General features: G+C 53.5%; 1 long non-coding RNA gene across 1 annotated transcript; it reads right to left on the bottom strand.

Annotated features, from left to right (window-relative positions):
• Positions 1-6,394: 6,394 nt before the first annotated feature.
• LOC131820400 (uncharacterized) lies at positions 6,395-9,549 on the bottom strand. Its single transcript, XR_009349621.1, has 3 exons — positions 9,412-9,549; positions 8,196-8,308; positions 6,395-7,221 (listed from the first exon to the last, which is right to left on the bottom strand). It is a non-coding gene; the product is annotated as an uncharacterized LOC131820400 (long non-coding RNA).
• Between the last annotated feature and the right edge of the window lie 1,879 nt (positions 9,550-11,428).

Genomic DNA, 11,428 nt, shown 5'->3' with positions numbered 1-11,428 from the left:
TCTCCATCTCAGTATTCCAACTGACAGAGCAAGGCTGGATTGGCTTGATAAGTAGTGAGCTCCCTGTCACTGGGAGCAATCAAGCAGAACCAGATGAGCATTTGGCAGAGATGTGGCAGAATGGGGTAGGAGATCAGAATGGGGTAGGAGAGGTCTCTTCAAAGTCCCTTCAAACTCAGATAGACCAAATATATGAATAAACCCACATCTCTGGGCACCCACGTGGGCACAGCCTTGCCCACAAATGGGGACACACATACAAGGGCACACTCTCCCCAACAGCTTCCGGGACTAGGAGGGAGTGTCTCCAACCTGGCAAGCCAGTAGCCTGGCCCAGCCCCTCCCCCAGCACCCCGCAGATTTCTGTGTACACACTAGTATGCAGGTGGCAAGCAGGAGCTTCCAGGGAGGCACCAAGTGGGATTTCAAGGAGCCTGTTTCCTGCCACTCCCAGTTCTCTATTTACAGGCACCACCTGCCAAACCCCCACACCATCACTGCTGCCCAGCTCTGCAACTCTCAGACAGGATGGGGCCAGGGACCAGGAGCTGGGCAAGTCAGGGGACCTGGAACAGTCCTCTAAAGGGTCAGGGTGCCCAGGATTCGGATACAGTGAGAGGTAAGGATTTCCTTATCAGCGAAGTGATGAAGCCGAGTTTGCAGAAGGGTCAGGAGCCCTGCCTCCAGCCCAGGCAGCCCAGGCTCAAATCCAGTTCCACTGTCCAGGAGTCGGCCAAGAGGCGAGACTCAGGGAATCCTCACCAGTAGAACTCTTCCTACCCCTGCCATCTCCCGTCTCCCACCCCACCGCACACCGCCCCCCAGCACTCCTCTGGGTGCCGGGTGCCACCTATAAGCCATTCTACAGAGAGGACCCGTGCTGATAAACCAGAGCAGCCGGCCAGCCAAACTGCCTTATCAGCCCAGGATGCATTACGGCGTATTATTTGTCTCTGCAGCAGCTGTGACAGCGGTTCTTCGTTCCTAACAATATTGGCTTCGCCTGGTATTAAAAAGGGCCTCTAAGTACCACGTACATTTTGCTGGGAGAGGACAGCACAGTGAGGGGGGGTCGGGGGGGGGGGAGGCCGATGGGGCGGTAGGCCAGCCTCTGGGATGAACCAGTCCCTGCGGATTCGGATTTGTCTAGAGGTGGTTGGTGGTTGCAGAAACTGGGGTGAGGGCAGAGAAGGAGAAGGGCGCGAGGCGCAGAGCTTTCCCCAGGCCGCGTTGCCCAGCTCCACAGCTGCCTCGCCTTCCGCCCCCCAAGAGAGCCGGGCGCTGCAGGAGGCGGGGCGCGCGCGCACACGTGTGTGTAAACGTACGCGCGCGCACGCGCGCGCGCCCCCTCCAGCTTTCCTACCACAGCCCGGCTCCTCTTCCCTATCAATGGCCTCTTTGTGGCTGCAGAAGACCGGAACGACTACACGAAGTGCAGGGGGAGGGGTGGGAGGCCGCCTCGAGGACACCCGGGCGGGCGCACAGGACCCCGACTGCTGCCGTCGGGGCCAGAGCTCCCCGGAACCCGGGAGAAGCGCGCTTCCCCGAGGGTCTGCACGCTCTGGAGTTGGAGAAAGGGGCCGAGAGGGCGGTGGCCGGGGCCTCCCCACTCAGCGCTGTGGGGCAGTCACTGTACCCGCAGGCCTGGGAAGATGGGGACGCGCTCTCCCCCGGCCCCAGGCCCGCTAGGTGGCGCTGGGCAGTCGTGCTCCTTCAACCTGCGGGCAGCCTCGAGGTCACCAGCGCACCTGGAGGTGGGCCGCGATGGCAGGTGCCGAGGCAGGGACTTGCGAGGTGGAGGAGGGAGAAAGGAGCAGCATCTCTCCTTCCTTTAGGCACGTCTGTCGGATTTCTTTTGCGCTCAGCTCAGTTGCGTGTCCTCTTGAATCTTGAAGGTCTACACCCCCAGTCCACCAGAAACTCACAATCTCAGACAAGAAGAGATACTCACAGGAAAAGTTACTCCAAAGGCCAAATGAGAAGTACAGCCAGTGCTCTGAATTCAGAAACAAGACAGACCTCTGGGACCGCTTGTCTTGACCATTCTGCTCTGAACAGATCAGATGGGTGAAAGTCAGGCTTTCCTTCTGGTGCCAGGCACTGGGCTAGGCTCCCAGCATTCACTTGTGGCCAGGCAACCATCCCTGCCCTCAGAGAGTTTGGGGACTAGAGAGGGAGAACAGCATCAGGCAGATAACTAAACAAATAACTCACTTCAGCCATCCTAAGTGCACAGCTATATAAAGACATAGGGTGGAAGATTCCAGTCGTCCTGGGTCACCTGACCAGTCCTAAGCAGGGTTAGAGGTTCGCAGGTTGCATTATGAAAAACATGAGCCCACTTCCCCTTAGTTCAAAGTAAACATCGAGCTGCCTAACATCAAGCGCAATGCAAGCTACAGTTCCTTTTTTTCTCTAAGGAAACTGAGAAAAGAATCAGCATTCACTGAGCGCCGAGTTCTATGTGCCAGATATGGTGGGTGTCTTCTCAATCTTCACTCTGTGGGGTGTACGTGAAGCCCACTTTACAGAAGAGGAGACTGAGTCTCGGGGTGGTTAAGGGACCAGCTGAAAGTGCCAAGAGCTAGTTCGTGGCAGAGCTAGGATTTAAACCCACAACTGCCCAAGTCTGAATCCCACACCTCTTCTGCAGGAAAGCACTGCCTCTGGGACCCTGTCAGGATTCCCGGCTGCCAGCCGAAGCAGGGAGTATAGGGAGAAGGAGAAAGGGGCAGAGCAGGCTAAGGAGTCACCAGATTGGAGCCCCCATGACCACCCCCCGTTCTTCACAGCCAGCCCTTTCTGAGCCTCGCCTGACCAAACCTCTATCCGCTTAGCATTCTGCTCAGTTTCCACTCCGCTCCAACTCCAAATGTTTATCAACACATGCTGTAATGTAATCAGCTCCTGGGAAAATACACACCAGGTAACGGATGCTGACAAGAGTGTCAAACAGATGTCCCCTCCCTGCCCGTCCCTCCCTCCCAGCCAGAGCCGGCACACCCAGGAGGCTGGGGGAGTGCCTCCAGCCCTGGCCACGGAGGCCCTCCGCGGGAGGCTGACACCCTGGAGCCCCACAGGACACGGTGCAGGGGGCTTCACACCCCTCATCTCATCTGGTCCCCCTCCTGGCAGAGTAAGGTGGTCCTCATCTCCCCACTTGGCAGATGCAGCAACTAAGGCACCAGTGATGATAAAACCAGAGTGTAACGGCAGCAGAAGCACCAAAAGAAGAATGATTGCACTGGCTATCCTTTTATCATCAGGCCACCTCCCCACAGAGCGCTTTGAAAAAAGCTGTCCTCGTCACCTTTCAAAGTTGTTGGATCTCATGCCTAAGGGCCTGGCCTCCGTGGAGCTGGCAGGCCAGGTGTTAGGTGACTGGCAGCCTGGTCCCCATTTCTGCCGCAGCCAAGAGGAGGCTGGGTGCTGGGTGTCTTGCAGCACAGAGGGAGGTTTCCGCTAAGGCAGGATAGAGGAGCTCTGGGGGAAGGGGAGAGCCTTCTTTGTCCTTCTCTCCCCCTTCTCCAAGAACCAGAGCTCCTGGACCCCCGAGGCCCGCCCAGACAGAGGGGAGAGGAGGTCCACAGAGTTGGGGAGCACAAAGACGGGACAGGCACCCCCACTCCACCCCAGGATCTCTTGCCCTCCTGGGATCAGCTGTCGGAAACGGCAGTCCTAAAGGAGATCGGTATTTACTTTTCCCTCCAACTCGGTCAATTGCTCCTTTCATCTGACTGGAGTTGTAAATGAGACTTTATGGGATTCCTAATGATGGCGGTTTCCCTTTATCAGCCTCCAATTCCCACTTCTCAGCCAGGGCTGACTCTGGGAAATGTTTTGACCCGGAATCCAGAATCCAGCAGCAAGCCAGTGCCCTGCTTGCTTCTTTCTCTAGTGCGAGCTGGACCTTGTCAAACGGACCCAGGGGCCCCATGGGGAGGCTCGCCGCAGAGAAGTCAGATCTGGGTTCCAGGCAGCGTCCCAGATGGTGTATTTCACCTCTCTGGCTTCTGCTTCAACCATAAACCTGGGGTAATAATGCCCAGTCCACCCACCTACCTCCGAGCTGCTGTGAGACTCCACTGAGATTACAGACCTGAAAGCCCTTTGAAATATACAAAGCAATCACCCAGCCTGGTATTGCTATTGTTGTTTGTTGTTGTTGTTGTGATGTTGTGTAGGTGCCACTGCGAGAGTGAATTAGAGCAACCTAGACGTCTATGAGAGTGAACCCGGTTTTGTACACTGAAGTGTGTACCAGTGTGGCAGAAGGAGGGAGCTCTTGTGTTTGCACCAGCCTTTAAAGGAGTGTCTGCGGCAATGTATGGGGGTCTATGAGTGTATGGGGACATGGGCACCTATTCCAGTGTCTTCATATAATATCCCATTAACACAAAACAATATCATAATCCCGTGTGCCAGGTCTTGTGCTAAGACCTTGACAGAGGGTGCGGGTCAGCAGAGGTGTGCAGGCACCTGCTGTACACAGAGTGTTTGTGACACACGCATGTGTCAGTGTTGGATGAATGCAATGTCACGTGGGCCTCTTCCTCTCTTGGGCAGCAGGGAGTCCCTCTGAGTGCTTGCCTGAGTTTCAGCGACAGCGTGGGCATGAATGTCGGTGAATCTGAGTGTATACGCACTCGCATGTGTGTGCGTGCACACGCATATGGGTGCACACCCACTTCCCTCTTCCTGGGCAGATTGATGTCATCATTCGTTATTTATCAGCTGCCTGAGCTACGGGAGACCCCCACGTGCCCTGAGCTCATTGCCATGCAGCCATCAAGCCCACACACACACACTGTGGTGACAGCAGCATGCTTGGGAGGGGGCCAGCACTCTGCTCTCTGGAGCCACAGTCTGTGCCAGGCAGCGGGGCCCCTGCTGGGGGAACGTACAGATTGACTCCACTAGACCAGAAGGTGCTGGAGGCCTCGCAGATGGGCCAGGCTCAGGGACCTTGGGGGCAGGACAGACAAGAGCTAGCACCAAGTTCAATGACCCGCTCCTCTGGACCTGGCTAGAACAAGCTAAACCCAGGGTCTGGCCCAGGAATGCCATGCCAGCACAATACCAGTAGGAGCTTAGCGTTATACTGGTTGACTTCCACGTGATGTGAAACACCTGTGTGCTCTGCCCACACTGGGGTTCCTTGCTGCTCCGAGGATTAGATCCAAACTCCCTCAGGCAGTGCATGAGGCCCACACAACCTGGTACACACTTCCTGGCCCCTTCTCCCCCTCTCCTCTTGCACCACACCAGGCAGACACAACTACTCAGTCCTACAATACCCTTGGACCCTTGGGCCTTTTCATGGCCTTTCCCCCTGCCTGATTTCTCCATAGAATATCCCTGGCTAGCCAGTCCTCGCCAGTCCTCGCCCCTCAGGGTTCAGCCCACCTCCACAGGAATGCTTCCCTCACCCTTCCTGACCCTCTAGAGTAGGGAAGGTTCCCCACAACTCTGCCATTCCTATAGGTCCCTAGATTCCCCTATTATCTTACTTCTTTATAGATCCTTTCTTCCTCTCCCATTGACTTGCGCTCCCCCCCCCCCCACTGACTCTTCCAGGAAGGGAGAGAGCGCGTCTTAGTAGCTCACGGCTTTATTCCAATGCCTAGCATGGGACCCGGCCATAGGCGGGCCACAAATATTTGTTAGTGAATCATTGTTAAAGCCTTCTGTGGGAGAATGGTTGCCTCGAGTCCTCCATGTTAAATCACAGCGTGCATCACTATGGGCTCTTGGTCTCTCAGATCTCAAGGCTGAGGAGAATGGCGCCCTTCTTCTCCCCCGCCCACTTCCTATCCCTCAGTAAGAAACCTCAGCCCCAACCTTTACAAATGGAGGTCATCAACGCTATCTCACAAATGAGAAAGCTGAGGTAGAGTGGCTCATGAAGAGGATGACCATCCCCCAGTTTGCCCAGAACTTTCCCTGTTCCCATTGGCACTGAAAGCCCCATGTCCTGGGAACCCCCTCCACCCCGAGCAGACTGGGACAGCTGGTCACCCTTCTCATCCACACTTAGGAAATGGCAGATCTGGGACACAAACCTGGGACTCCTGATTCCAAATCTTATACCCCCTCTCTGCTCGGCTGCTCCCTAAGGGCCAAGTTCAATGACCTGCATGGGCACAGTCTACCCTTTGGACATCCAGGTCACTTGACATCCTCCTAGAGCAGCTGTCCCCAGAAGCATGTACTTAAGGAATACAGGACATTAATATTAACCTAAATCAAATATAATTCAGAAGCTCATTTCTGGAGGAAAAGCACTTTATATAATCTGGGAAAAAAGTAAATCTAGTATTAAAGTAACTTTATAATGATGTTAAAGTAAACTAATTTAAAAAAAAACTTCCCCTGCAAATTGTTTCCATTTCTCCATGCTGCCTTCCCATTTTTCTATAGGAACATCTTTTTTTTACAGGATTGCAATGCAGCTTATGTATCGTGCTTTTTAGTTCACACCATAGAGATATGGTTCAGATTTTCCTCATTCTGGATGCACCATGTCACTAACATCCTTCATGAGCACAGATCACGGGGAGTCTGGGCTCAGGGCTGCCTCCTTACCCAAGGACTCCTTCCTCAGCAGGACTTCCTAACTCAAGAGCCCCAGCTGGGCTTCTGGGGGTTGCCACGTGACTACCATCCTGTGCGTGCATGCCCTTTGCGGGCCAGAGGGGGATGGCTTTCATTGGATCCTGAAAAGGTCTGAGGCCAGAGAGGTCAAGACCCACAGCTCCACGGTGCCCCCAGAGAAGATGGTGCAGCCGCATCCCCACATACCCAGGACAAGTGTCCACCACAAGCTTTCTCCATAAGACTCGGGCTGAACCCAGATCTCCATCCCTCCCCTACAATCAATTCCATTTCTTAACTTCCACAGGGCTCTCCAAAAAAAAAAAAAAAAAAATCAACTTTCTCTAGACAAGTAGTACATTATCCTAACCACAACACCCTTCCACCCCCAAACTGAAGGCACCAGCAAAGGGAAGGGAGTGTGGGTGGGACACCATGGGGTACGCTGCAGGCAGAAGGCTCCCCAGCCCCTTGCCGTGTCTTGGTCTCAGCTCCCTGATCCACGCAGGTCTTCAGCAGAATCCCCTTCCCAGGAGCGCCGTTGAGTTTTTAATATTCCCAAATCAGAAATGCTGCCAAGGACTGTGGACACGGTGATTTGCAGGAATGCATGGAGTGCCTTCTGACCTGAGGCAGGGTATAGACTAGTTTGCCTTCTGGGTCTTCTTTCTGGAGAACTGGTTGGTTCAAGGTGGAACCCGGGCCTTCTACCATGGCTCAGAGCTCCCACTCCCAGAGCTGTGGAGCTCCCTGGGACAGCACGGTTCATGAGGGCGGTGATGATGGCTGCCTGTCAGCCATCTTGGTACCACTCTGGCGTGGCAGACCATTGCGCCTGGGGAGCAGCTGTGTTCAGCTGGTCCATCGTCCCTAAGAGCAATGGCAGCCGGGGCAATAGGGAGGCTCTGCAGTGATCTCTGGGAGAATAACAATAATTAAATGTTGCTAAGCACTGTGGGATACACAGGCACCATCATAATCACCACAGCTACCAAGGTGATGATAACAGTAATTAGGCGCTGTGGTTTCCCACTGCCTGGGGTGAGGTTGGCCTGTCAGGTTAGGGAAAGGGGCACCCATACCAGCGGGTCCTCTCTGGGGTTGGCTAGGGCTTGGCCATACTTTCTCTAGAGAGTTCCTCTTCCTCTCCTCTCCCCTTGCCCTCGGCCTCCATTGACCCTCGGCTGGGGACCAGGCTCAGAGGAAAGGGTGACCCCCCTTTCGGCATACCATTTTAATATATGTTCGAGTTTATCTTCTATCAGCAGATTTCCGGGTATGGGGGGGATCTTGGGGACTTCTTAATAGGGCTCCCCCTCACATCAAAGTATGCTTTATTAGCCAATTACTAAATGACACAGAGGGGCCTGGAATATGGCCGGGAAGGGAAGTCATTATTTGTATTGACTTTGGGTCTTATCCAAACCCAACAGCTGCCTCTCTGAAAGAGCCCGTGGAAGCTGAGGGAGGGCTTTGGGATGCTTTCTTGGGGGTGGCACCTTCCTCAGGGCCGATCTCTGTCTGGTCACAGCCCCCAGCCAGGGGAGAGGTGACAAAGGTGAGTCCACCTGCTTGTCCTTTGAGTGGGCTATCATTCCTACCGTCAACAAGCCTCGGAGCCAGGAGGGAATGCGGAGTTCCTGCAGGCCCCTCTCCGCACCAGGGCAAGAACCCCACGGCCAGCAACGCTCATACAGGGCCCCGCGGCCTCAGTCTGAAAAGAGACAGTGAGCAGATTCCATTGTCGTTCCCTCCACCGCCTCCCCAGACTAAACCGAGATCTACTTCCCCAACCCACATGCCCAATGGTGCTGATTCTCCTTGAGGAAGGCACACAGACTGGCCTTGCTCCTTTTCCCTTCAGGTTTTGGAAGAATGCTAATCCCACCTCCCTTCCCCCTCCTTTGGTACCTCCTTTGGCCTCTCCTTTACAGGGTCTGAAGCCACCTCTCTCATCGCTGCGCAGGTAATGTCAGCTCCTACCTCACCACACGGACCTGATCATTTACTTCCCTGATTTCCACCCCAAAACTTCTGCCTTCCCCGCTCTCCTCACATTGGCTCCAGGCTCAGAGAAAGGTAAGGCCTTTCTTTTCCAAGGCTGACCTCCAGCCCAGGGCCACTACCGACACCTCCTCCGGGGCCCGCTCCATGAAAGGCACCCTCTTCTACGCCTCACACTTGTTTCTCCAGATCGCACAGTTCATGAGCTCTTTCCCCTCTGCCTTCAAGGTGTTCGGTAGCTTTGGATTTCCCAACAAAAAGAGGGGAAAGAAGCCGCTTGGTCTCTGTTGTGCTAAGCCTCTCCAAGCTTCTGAGCCGTGTTACTCGTTCTGTCCACCACCAAACTTCCCCAGAGCAGGGTGGACACCTGCTGCTTCTGCTGGTCCACCTTCCATTTGCTTCTCCTGCCTCTCTGATCCGGGTTCTGCCCCGACTCTACCTCCAACAGCACTCTCGCAGGTCACTGGTGTTTCTGCCACCCTTTCCAAAGACCCCCTTCTTTTCTTTACTTTTTTTTTTTTTTTTAAGATTTTATTTATTTATTTGAGAGAGAGAGAGAGAACGAGCAGGCAGAGGGAGAAGGAGAAGCAGACTACCCGCTGAGCAGGGAGCCTGACACAGGTCTCAATCCCTGGATCCTGGGATCATGACCTGAGCTACCCAGGTACCCCCAATGACCCCCTTCTGATCCCCAGCTGTTTCTACTGCCAACCTCCTCCTGCAAGAAATTCTCTCCTCACTTAGCTTCCACAGCAACCCCATCTCTGCGTGCCCCTCCTCCCTCACTGACCAGTCCTCCTCTGTCCTTCCTACCCGCAATATTGCCAGATTCATCTCCAGAGAGCACAGCTCCAGCAGCCCCCAGTAAGTGCTTCTCTGTTCAGAGACCCTCCATGGCTCACTGCAGCCTGCAGAAAAAATAAATCACAGAGTTCTGAAATCATGCAACTACAGTCGACCCGTGAAAATCATGGGTTTGAACTACACTGGTCCACTTACACGTGGATTTTTTTTCAATAAATACAGTCCAGTTCTGTAAATGTAGCTCCTTTTCCATGTGATTTTCTTAATAACATCTTCTCTTCCCTAACTGATCATAAGAATCCAGCATATGATACGTAGAACATACAAAATGTGTTAACCGACTGCTTACGTTATCCATGAGGCTTCTTTCTAGTCAACAGTAGGCCATCAGTTGTTAGGCTATCAGTAGTTAAATCTGGATTCAGATGTTCAACCATGTGAGAAGCTGGTACCCCAACCTCCATGTTGATGGAGAGTCAACTATAGACGCAGTACAGAATATATCATGTCACGATATGTTGGGGTGGGGGGAGTCAAACTTTTTAAGCAGCAGAATCATTAAAAAGGACCTTCTTCAAAAGCCCCATGTTGAAAGAGCATGAAAACAAGGTGCTCTTGAACAGGGAATGGAGAACCCAGGAAATTCTAGGGCTTTCGAAACACAATCAGAAAGCCGCGGAACAGATTAAACGCCTCAGTGTGAGATGAGACGATGGGAGCCCAGAGAGGAGAAGCGGTGGTAGAAAGTGGCACAGGATGTGGGTTAGTCAACCCACACATTTTCACTGAGTGCCCACCAAGGGTGAGGCACATTCGAGGTGCTAAGGATAGAGCAGACAAGACCCACATGTCTGCGCTGGAGGGGCTGAGAGCCCGGGAAGGAAAGAATCAAGTATCACAATTACAGAAGGGGTACGGCATGCAAGGGCTCTGTGACAGCATATAGGAGGGGACTTGCCTGTTCTAAAGGGCAGAGGGGCCCACTCTGGGGAAGTGACACCGGTAAACTGAGCCCTCAAAAATAAGCGTCTGGCCAAAGGGAAAAGGAAGAGCATCAGTGCAGATGGAACAGCATGAGCAAAGACCAAGGATGCCAGTTTGATGGTCTCATCGAACCTCAGGAAAGCCCCGTACCCCTACTCTGTGCCCTGGAGCTGGGCGAGGTGAAGCCCCACGGACCCCGAGGAGGACTGGACACAAGCCCCACAAGCTGGCAGGCCAAGGAAGCATTCTCGGGAATTCGGACCCGCTTGTGTGCAACAGAACACAATCCACCGCAAAATGCAATGTAATATTGTGGATTGGATCCCCACACAGGGAGCAGACATCCGTAGAAAAATGAGGAATCCGATAAATTCTGTAGTTCAGTGCATAGTATCGCACCAGTACTAATGGCCTACTTTTGACAAATGTACTGGGGACACGGAAGACATTGACATCGAGGGAAGCTGGGTGCAGGGCACATGGAAACTCTGTTGCATTTTTCTCACTCTTCGGTCAATCCAAAATTACCTCAAAACAAAGGCTGTAAAGATTCAGATGGCACCACGGCAGAGAAGAGCAAAACTGGATGTGGGGAGAGAGGTTATGGTTAGAGAGATGACTAACACTTACACAGTTCTACGTATACACCAGACATGCTCCAAAGTGCTTCCAGTTGTTCAACTCATTGACTCCTCACAACCCCACAAAGTAGGGGCTACTCTTCCCCTTCATTTTACAGATGAGGACCTTGAGCACAGAGAGGTTAAGTGACTTGACCAAGGACACACAGCTACAAGGCAGCAGAGGGGGGCGGTTTAAGGATTCAGGCAGTCTAGCTCCAGAGTCCCAAGTGCTCGATCATCACATTTCACTCCCTCCCTTCAGTGTGCACTGGCTCTACAGGCCGGGGCAGCGGGGGTGGGGTTGTCACAGCGATCGGGCAGAAATTATGAGCATGTGGATAGCGGGCTAATAGCAGAAACGGAGCAATCACTAGACTTCATATTGGAAGCAGAATGAACAGTGTTTGCTTTTGGATTAG

The sequence above is a fragment of the Mustela lutreola genome, chromosome 1 (assembly GCF_030435805.1).
Source record: "Mustela lutreola isolate mMusLut2 chromosome 1, mMusLut2.pri, whole genome shotgun sequence".
Taxonomy (NCBI): domain Eukaryota; kingdom Metazoa; phylum Chordata; class Mammalia; order Carnivora; family Mustelidae; genus Mustela; species Mustela lutreola.
The sequence above is the reverse complement of the archived record's forward strand: the minus strand, read 5'-3'. Positions and strand labels throughout refer to the sequence as shown.